Source organism: Mus caroli, unplaced genomic scaffold, assembly GCF_978045245.1.
Source record: "Mus caroli unplaced genomic scaffold, Mus_caroli_1 scaffold_33, whole genome shotgun sequence".
NCBI classification, from domain to species: domain Eukaryota; kingdom Metazoa; phylum Chordata; class Mammalia; order Rodentia; family Muridae; genus Mus; species Mus caroli.
In genome coordinates this window covers 485260-496044 of record NW_028227288.1, presented here as the reverse complement: position 1 = coordinate 496044, position 10785 = coordinate 485260, and positions in this window count along the sequence as shown.

The window sequence follows — 10785 nt, the reverse complement described above, 5'->3', positions numbered from 1 at the left end:
GGTGAAAGAGGGAAAATGGCTCAAAAGGGAGGGAGGGCAGACCATCTTCCCATGCTGGGATCATTCATGCTTTAAGAAGGAATGCAGGAGGCTGGAGGCTCAGCGGTTAAGAGCCTTGACTGCTCTTCTGAAGATCAGGAGTTCAAATCCCAGCAACCACATAGTGGTTCACAACCACCCAGAATGAGATCTGGTGCCCTCTTCTGGTATGTCTGAAAACTGCTACAGTGTACTTACCTATAATAAATGAATCTGAAGAAGGGGGAGGAGGGGAAGGGGGAAGGCAGCCAGTCAGTCCAAAGGTGCTGGTGTGCACTCTAGGTGCTTTATCAAAAAGCCTTTAGTTCTGCTCTCCCATTTGATTCCCAAAAAGCAGTCTTGGAACCCTGTGCAGAGATAGATAGAAATGGCAACCACAGCAAACAAGCTAGTTTGTGAGTGAGTGAGTGAGTGAGTGAGTGTGTGAGCAGAGCAAGAGAGCTGGATGGCAAAACACACAAAGCCAAAAGAAATGTCTGTCAAGTTTGGCCCCACAAAACAAAGCAAGCTCACATACATTCCCTGAGACTCATCCCTGGCTACAGGGAGTGTGATGTCTCTGAGTATTTTTGGAAGAAAGAAAGAGAGAGAGAGAGAGAGAGAGAGAGAGAGAAAGAAAGAAGAAAGAGAGAAAGAAAGAAAGAAAGAAAGAAAGAAAGAAAGAAATAAGAAAGAAAGAAAGAAAGAAAGAAAGAAAGAAAGAAAGAAAGAAAGAAAGAAAGAAAGAAAGAAAATATTTTAAAAAATATTATTTGGAAAAAAATATTACTTGAAAAAATCATATTTCCAGGAAAAATATTCCTTGGAAATATGATTTCTTTAATCTGTGTACCCAAGACTAACACACACACACACACATGCACACAAACATGGAGCTACTAGTGGAATAGAACTTAACTGAATCCAGTGCAGAAGGGTGAGGATTCACTGAAAAGCCACCAGCAGCCTTGGCACACATGTTTTTCTCTTGCTTTTTGTCTATTACTTCTTTATTATTTTTAGGATGTGGGGGTCTTTCAAGACAGTGTTTCTCTGTGTAGCCCTGGGTGTCTTGGAACTCACTCTGTAGACCAGGATGGCCTGGCATGCACAAATCTGCCAGCCTCTGCCTCCAATGTGGTAGGATTAAAGGTGTGCCCCAACACTGCCCGGAAGTCTATTACTTTTAAATGCCAGATGAGTCCATTCTTTTACATTTTTGGGTTGGTTTGTTAGCTGATTTGATTTTATGTTGTTTCCCTGGAGGTGTACAACCTACACAAGCTCAGGCACGGAAAATAAATAAATAAAGATCTCTGAAACACAAATCTGGGGCTGGTACTAGCTGGCCATGGAATCATATACACACACATGGAGTATTAACTTACAAGCAGCTACATCCTTACCTGTGGAGGAGAGGGACATGAACCAGTTATCACAGCCGTTTTATTGGTGGTGAGGGTTAGGATTTCTTGTTTATTTCTTTGTTTGTTTGATTTCTTTTTTTTTTTTTTTTTTTTTGAGACAGGGTTTCTCTGTGTAGCCTTGGCTGTCTTGGAACTCACCTTGTGGACCAGACTGGCCTTGAACTTAGAAATCTGCCTGCCTCTGCCTCCCAAGTGCTGGGATTAAAGGGGTGCTCCACCACACCCGGTTTCCTTGTTTATTTCTAAGAATCCTTGGAAATATGATTTCTTTAATCTGTGTACCCAAGACTAACACACACACACACATGCACACAAACATGGAGTAAGAGAGAAAGATAAGGAGGAATGACATGAATTTTACTTACACACACACACAAAAAAGAATTAGAAAATTTTAAAGAAATTACACACAAGCCCACTAGATTGCAAGTAACAGTAATCACAGCAGAAATATTGCACACACACACACACACACACACACACACAAACACACACACACTTAAAAAGACACAAACACTGTCATTAAATCCAACTTGCCTTCATGATCAAAGTTGTTTAGTCAATAGTACAAGAAGGAACATATGTCGAGGGCTGGTGATGGAGGTGGCTGGCCTTCATGAGACTTATTGTTCCAGGTTGCTTCTGTCTCTTCCCCTTCTTTTCCAGCTACTAGTGGATTAGAACTTAACTGAATCCAGTGCAGAAGGGTGAGGAGTCACTGAAAAGCCACCAGCAGCCTTGGCACACATATTTTTCTCTTGCTTTTTGTCTATTACTTCTTTATTATTTTTAGGAGGTGGGGGTCTTTCAAGACAGTGGTTCTCTGTGTAGCCCTGTCTTGGAACTCACTCTGTAGACCAGGATGGCCTGGCATGCACAAATCTGCCAGCCTCTGCCTCCAATGTGGTAGGATTAAAGGTGTGCCCCACCACTGCCCGGAAGTCTATTAATTTTAAATGCCAGGTGAGTCCATTCTTTTACATTTTTGGATTGGTTTGTTAGCTGATTGGATTTTATGTTGTTTCCCTGGAGGTGTACCACCTATACAAGCTCAGGAATGGAAAATAATTAAGTAAAGATCTCTGAAACACAAATCTGGGGCTGGTACTAGCTGGCCATGGAATCCTATACACACACATGGAGTATTAATTTACAAGCAGCTACATCCTTACCTGTGGGGGAGAGGGACATGAAAGAGTTTCCACAGCCTTTTTATTGGTGGTCTGGGTTAGGATTTCTTGTTTATTTCTTTGTTTGTTTGTTTGTGTGTTTGATTTTTTTTTTTTTTTTTTTGAGACAGGTTTTCTCTGTGTAGCCTTGGCTGTCCTGGAACTCACTTTGTGGACCAGGCTGGACTTGAACTTAGAAATCTGCCTGCCTCTGCCTCCCAAGTGCTGGGATTAAAGGGGTGTTCCAGCATATCTGGCTTCCTTGTTTATTTCTAAAAATCCTTGGAAATATGATTTCTTAATCTGTGTACCCAGGACTAACACACATACACACATGCACACAAACATGGAGTGAGAGAGAAAGATAAGGAGGAATGACATGAAGTTTAGGAAAAAGAGATATTAATGGATTAATTTTACTTCTATACATAAATACACATGTTTTTTAAAAAATATTTTTTATTATGTATTTTCCTCAATTACATTTCCAATGCTATCCCAAAAGTCCCCCATACCCCCCCCCCCCCTTGTTTTCTTAAAGAGTAGATCTGAGGCAATTGTGGACCACACCTTTAGCCTCAGGCAGATTTCTGCATTCAAGGTCACCCTGGCTTAAGGAGTGACTTCCAAGTCAGCCAGGGCTACACAATGAATCCCTATCTGAGATATTTTTTTTTTATTTTGATTTTTTAATTTTTTTTTTTTTTTTTTTTTTTTTTTTTTTTTTTGGTTTTTCGAGACAGGGTTTCTCTGTATAGCCCTGGCTGTCCTGGAACTCACTCTGTAGACCAGGCTGGCCTCGAACTCAGAAATCCGCCTGCCTCTGCCTCCCGAGTGCTGGGTTTTTTTTATTTTGAAACAGGGTTTCTCTGTGTAGTCCTGGAACTCACTTTGTGGACCTGGAATGACATGAATTTTAGGAAAAAGAGATATTAATGGATTAATATTACTTCTATACATACATACATACATACATATAATTATACATACACACATAATTTTTTCAAATAGAATTAGAGTAGACCTGAGGCAATTGTGGAACATACCTTTAACCTCGGGCAGATTTCTGTGTTCAAGGTCACCCTGGGTTACAGAGTTAGTGTCAAGTCAGCTAGGGCTACACAGAGAAACCGTATCTCAGTAAAAAGAAAAAAATAATAGAAAGAAAGAGAGAGAGAGACAGAGAGAGAGAGAGAGAGAGAGAGAGAGAGAGAGAGAGAGAGAGATTTAAAAAAAAAAAAACTTAGTCTGGGCAGTGGTGCTTTTAATCCCAGCATTTGGGAAGCAGAGGCAGACAGATTAATATGTTCAAGGCCATCATGGTCTACAGAGTGAGTTCCAGGACAGCCAGGGTTACAGAGAGAAAGTGCATCATGAAAAAACAAAGCTATATTAAATAAATAAAATTTAAAAATTAAAAAATAGCCGGGACTGGTGGCACATACCTTTAATCCCAGCACTCCGGAGGCAGAGATGGGAAGATTTCTGGGTTCGAGGTCAGCCTAGTCTGCAAAGTGAGTTCCAGGACAGCCAGGGCTATACAGAGAAACCCTATTTCGTAAAACAAAAAATAAAATAAAATAAAATTAAATTAAAATTACAATTACAATTAAAAAGAATTAGAAAAAAAGATTACAGAAATCAAACATAAACCACTAGATGGCATGTAACCACAATTACAGCAGAAATATTGCACACACACACACACACACACACACACACACAAACTCTGTCATAAAATCGAATGTGCCTTCATGATCAAAGTTCAATAGTCAATACTGCTAGAAGAATCATACGTCTGAAAATAAAAGCCAGAACCTTTTCTGCTTTTGTTTTCTTTTGCCCCAAGATAGGGTTTCTCTTGATGTAGCCCTGGCATCCCTGCCTGGAACTTGCTCTGTAGGCTTGGGTAGCCTCAAACTCACAGAGGTCCTCTCTGCCTGCTTCTGCCACCTACACATCCAGGCAGAAGCTAGAATCTTTTTTTTTTTAACCTTCTTTTCTTTTATTTGTTTGTTTGTTATTATTACTATTAGTTTTCAAAGTATGTGTGTGTGTATGTGCTCTATCTGCTGCCTAGATGACTGCATGACAGAAGAAGGCACCAGAACCTAGGTGAATCCACCATGCAGTTCCTGAAAATTAATTAAAAGAAAAAAAACAAAAAAAGGAAATTCAAATCACATAGCAAGTAGAAATCTGCACAGCTGTCAGAGTGTTATTTAAGGCTTACTGTAAATAATAAAAATTGTTATGTGTCTTTTATCCAAAAACAGAAGGGAGGTGGTGTGCCTGCATATGGAAGGTGACAAGTGGGTGGCAGCCATCTTGTCCTCTGACTGACATCTATCCTCATAAAGATGGAGGTGGCTGACTGTCACGTGACCTAATGCTCAAGGTAGCTTTTGTGTCCAGCCTCTAGGTGGCCTAGTTTGCATGTGCAGAAAGGTGAGGAGGCTCCCTAAAGCAGCCAGAACCCTTGACCATCCACAGACAGCCTCACACTGTCTTTTGTTATACTTTTAAATGCCAGACTCTGAATTGGTCAGTCTAAATTCTTTTGGTTTAATTAAATTATAATTAAAATGCATAATAAATGAAAAATATAACCAGTCATTCTGAAACCCCTTTTGTGTAACTCAGACTGTAGAATAAGCTAGCTGCAAAGTTACAGTGATCCACCTCCCTCTGCCAGCACTGCCACAACCACTGCCTGTCAAAAGCAAAAATCATAAAAAGGAAGAGGGGAGAGGGAACAAAAATAAGAAGATAAGAATCGCCGGGCGGTGGTGGCGCACGCCTTTAATCCCAGCACTTGGGAGGCAAAGGCAGGCAGATTTCTGAGTTCGAGGCCAGCCTGGTCTACAAAGTGAGTTCCAGGACAGCCAGGGCTACACAGAGAAACTCTGTCTCGAAAAACCAAAAAAAAAAAAAAAAAAAAAGAAGAAGATAAGAATCGTAGCCGGTCATAGTGGTATACAACTTTCATGCCAGCATTTGAAAAGCAGAGGCAGGCTCTTACTGGATTGAGGCCTACAAAGTGTCTTCAAGACAGCCAGGGCTGCTTACACTAAGAAACTATGTATGAAAAGAATAAATTTAAGAAAGAAAAAGAAAAAGAAAAGAAAGAAAAAAAAAGAAAAGAAAGAAAGAAAGAAAGAAAGAAAGAAAGAAAGAAAGGAAGGAAGGAAGGAAGGAAGGAAGGAAGGAAGGAAGGAAAGAAGGAAGGAAGGAAGGAAGAAAGGGAGAGGGGGGAACAGAGAGAGGGAGCAGAAGAAAAAAAGAAAGAAAAAAAAGAAAAAGAGAAACAGGCGTCTTTAGGAGTTAGTGTTACTTGATTGGAGATATCATTTCTCTGTGTAGGCAGGCAGGCAGGCAGACAGCCATAGTTGTTTGCTTTAGTTTAGCTTGGTTTGGTTTTCAGGAAGTGTTGCCGAGGTCATACACAAGCACAGGCCCAAGAAATAAATAAATAAATAAATAAATAAATAAATAAATAAATAAGAAACACACATCTGGGAGGGGGGGGGCTAGCTTGGCCATGGAGTCACACACACACACACACACACACACACACACACACACACACACTAATAAAATCAGGACATCCAGTGTCTTGGCCATCAATAGTGTGACATTCATGTCTTAAATTGCAAACCAGAAAGTCAGTTGCCCACGTACAAGTCTCTTTCTTCCAAGTAAGATGTCAGTTCCCAGGGAGGCCTTGGGAACTTACACTTTACTCACTCACACCCTACTCAAAATAGAAGTCTGATTCTAAGTAGTCTGTGCACTGAATCGGTGGTTTGGGTGTCTCTCTTGTGTTGGGGCAGGGCGGGGGTTCCATCCCCAGTGCAGGTTCTAGGAGCAAATGCCAGAAAAGTATACACATGTTGCAGATAACTATAGAATAAAGGAAGCAGTTCGATTGGCTTCTATCTTGATTGGTTTCTGAGGACACATCCAAGGAGAATATGTAATCAATTCTGGCAGTAACAGCAGAATGGCAGGCTAGCCAGGTAAGAGGTTACCTAGCCCTTATCTAATCTGAAGTAGGCCTTCACATTCCATCTAGGCCTTAATAGTTTCCTCAGTCCTTAACATTCCATCTAGGCCTTACTCGTTTACCTATACCTTAACAGACAGCAGCTTTGCCCTCTGAGCCATCGAACAGGCATGTATAGATCAATGAATATCTTTCTCTGTATTCATTTATTTATGAGAGACAAAGTCTCTGTACATGGTGCAAAAACATACAAGACAGACCAGGCCGGCCACTCAATAATTTCTGCAGGCATGTGATGGAGGTGGCATCCAAACTGTGTAAGCAGTTCCATGCCACGTAGTTATCATTATTTGTTTTATGTATGTATGTTTGTATGTGTGAGATTACTTAGTTAGTTTCGTATTTAATTGAACCAGGGTTATTTGGGGGGGGGGAGGAAATTTTTTTCTATATATACAAGCAATTGTAATTTGTTATAGTGTCCCTCCCTTTTGTGAAGTTTGGATTGGGTTTTGCTTGGGATTGTTTGTTTGTTTGTTGGTTGGTTTTTCCAGACAGGGTTTCTCTGTGTAGCCCGGGCTGTACTGGAATTCACTCTGTAGACCAGGCTGGCCTCCAATTCAGAAATCTGCCTGCCTCTGCCTTCCAAGTGCTCCCAAAGGCATGTGCCACCACTGCTCTGCTGTACTATTTAAACAGCCCACCCCCCCCCCAAAAAAAAAGAGCAACAGCAAAACTGCAAATGTTCCTTCCTTCTCTGCATATCCAATCCAACCACTTCCAGCTAACTTAGGTAATGTGCGTTTCTGTGCCAGTTGATTATATATATATATATATATATATATATATATATATATATATATATATAAAATACTGTGTGTGTGTGAAATACAATACAATAAAATAAAATTAAGATGCTCAATTTCTTCACAAGCTTTGTTTTATTTTATTTTTGAAGGTTTTATTTATTTTTTTATTTATATGAGTACACTGCAGCTGTCTTCCAACACACACCAGAAGTGTGCATCGGATTCCAAAGTCACCATGTGGTTCGTGGGAATTGAACTCAGGACCTCTGGAAGAACAGTCAACGCTCTTCAGACCTTCACACACGTTTTATTTTATTAAGCATTAAACATGAAGTAGAAATCATTTAAATATTGTCCAGATTGGCCTTACCAATTCCTAAATTGCTGGCAGGGTGAGGCTTCTAGTGAAAGTCTTCTAGTGAGCGGAGGCTTCCTCTTTCTGTTGGGGTGTGTTATCAACTCCATTACCATTTCCAAAGATCTCGGTGTGAGCCTATTGTTTGGTTCAGTCGGTTGCCAGAGCAAATGTGGACCTGAAAGGACAGTGAGTTCAGAGAATTCACACTGAAATCATCACTCGGGGACTTGAGGCAGAAAACTAGCCAGCCAGCCTCTGGATAGACATGGCTCAGCAGTTCAGAGAACCAGACCATCGCAAATAGTCCACAAACCTGCAGGGACGACTTGCAGATCCCTTCCCCCCACCCCACCCCTCCCCCAGCCCCACCCAAACATAGGGAGAGAAGGCAGTGAGGGGGAGGGGGAGGTGTTGTGAGAGAATTTAGATAGCTCGAACAAATAGCTGGAGACTTCATTCATTTACTTCTTTTATTGAGCATATGGTGAAAGAGGGAAAATGGCTCAAAAGGGAGGGAGGGAGGGAGGGAGGGAGGGCAGACCATCTTCCCATGCTGGGATCATTCATGCTTTAAGAAGGAATGCAGGAGGCTGGAGGCTCAGCGGTTAAGAGCCCTGACTGCTCTTCTGAAGATCATGAGTTCAAATCCCAGCAACCACATAGTGGTTCACAACCACCCACAATGAGATCTGGTGCCCTCTTCTGGTGTGTCTGAAAACTGCTACAGTGTACTTACCTATAATAAATGAATCTGAAGAAGGGGGAGGAGGGGGAGGGGGAAGGCAGCCAGTCAGTCCAAAGGTGCTGGTGTGCACTCTAGGTGCTTTATCAAAAAGCCTTTAGTTCTGCTCTCCCATTTGATTCCCAAAAAGCAGTCTTGGAACCCTGTGCAGAGATAGATAGAAATGGCAACCACAGCAAACAAGCTAGTTAGTGAGTGAGTGAGTGAGTGAGTGAGTGAGTGAGTGAGCAGAGCAAGAGAGCTGGCTGGCAAAACACACAAAGCCAAAAGAAATGTCTGTCAAGTTTGGCCCCACAAAACAAAGCAAGCTCACATACATTCCCTGAGACTCATCCCTGGCTACAGGGAGTGTGATGTCCCTGAGTATTTTTGGAAGAAAGAAAGAAAGAAAGAAAGAAAGAGAGAGAGAGAGAGAGAGAGAGTGTGTGTGGGTTATGAAAAACAGAAAGGCAGGAGGAATTGGCTGACGGACCTCCTTATCTGAAAGAAAGAAAAGAGAAAGAGAAATGAAGCAATATAGATGTAGCCCAGTATTTTATTTTTTCCTCAGATTAAGAAAAGTAATCTTTACAAAAATCTAGCCATATCACTGTAACCTTCATCCATTCCGTTGAGATACCCGAGAGATACCTGACACCCCACAAACACCCAAATCGGAAACAAAAGAAACCTCCCAGACCAGCCAACTAATTGGTCCAACTAATTTCAAATGAATAAATGAAACCGGGCCAACTAGTTGATCTCATTATGTCTAATAATAATAATAGTAGTAGTAGTAGTAGTAGTAGTAGTAGTAGTAGTAGTAATAATAATGCCAGGCAGTGGTGCAGCACACCTTTACTCCCAGCACTTGTGAGGCAGACAGAGGCAGGAGGATTTCTGAGTTTGATTGAGGCCAGAGTTGTCTACAAAGTGAGTTCCTGGGCAGCCAAGACTACACAGAGAAACACTGTCTCGGGGGAAAAAGAAAAAAGCAAGCAAGCAAGCAAGCAAGCAAGCAAGCAAGCAAGCAAGCAAGCAAGCAAGCAAACAAACAGCAGACAGACCACTATTTACAAGTTACCCATTTTTGGAATATATATGAAAAGAAAATCCTTTTTGCCAGCTGACTTACCAGTTTTGTTAAAGGAAGAAAACAGAAAAGTCAGATCATCAACCTAAGGATTTTAAGATGGGCTGGAGAGATGGCTTAGTGGTTAAGAGCACCGATTGCCCCCCTCCACACACACACACACAAAAATTAAAAAAAAAAGCCGGGCGTGGTGGCGCACGCCTTTAATCCCAGCACTCCGGAGGCAGAGGCAGGCAGATTTCTGAGTTCAAGGCCAGCCTGGTCTACAAAGTGAGGTCCAGGACAGCCAGGTCTATTAAAAAAAAAAAAAAGTGTGTGTGTGTCCCCGCATATATATATATATATATATATATATATATATATATATATATATATATAAATATATAAATAAATAAATAAATAAATATAACATCCTTTTAAAATTAAAAAAGGAAAACAAACAAAACTCGAGTAAGGATAACTGGTCGACCTTCAATTTATTCCGCAAAACAAAACAAAAGGAAAATCAGAAAAGAAATCCAGATCAGACATTCTATCGACCGCATTGTGTGGAGAAAAAGACAAGGCCTCCCGGAGTACTATGGTCAACTTCCCAGTTCATTTAAATAAATAAATAAATAAATAAATAAATAAATAAATAAAAATAAAAAATATGTATAAAAAAGTAAAAGAGGCACGGCTATTTGTCTGTGTATACGTATGCAGTTATATAATATTTTAAAAAGAAAAAGGTAAAGAAGTTGGAGTCTTTCTGACATCTGGTCGACCTCCACGGATTGGGGGAAAAAGACAAAGTGCCACCCGGTGTGCTGGTCGACCTCCCAGTCCATTTAAAAAAAAAATATATATATATATACATATGTATATATATACATATATACACATATACACATATATATATATGTATAAAGTAAAAGAGGCACACATATACATTTGTCTACGTGTATGTGTGTGGTTATATATATATATAAAAAAGTTATATATACACACACACACATACACATTTGTCTATATATATTTCTCCATTGATACCTAAATAAAAATATTGGCGTCTTTATGACATCTGGTCGACCTCCGCACTTTGGGGGAAAAAGAAAAAGTGCCACATGGAGTACTGGTTGACCTCGCAGTCCATTAAAAAAAAAAAAAATTATAAAGTAAAAGAGGCACATATATACATTTGT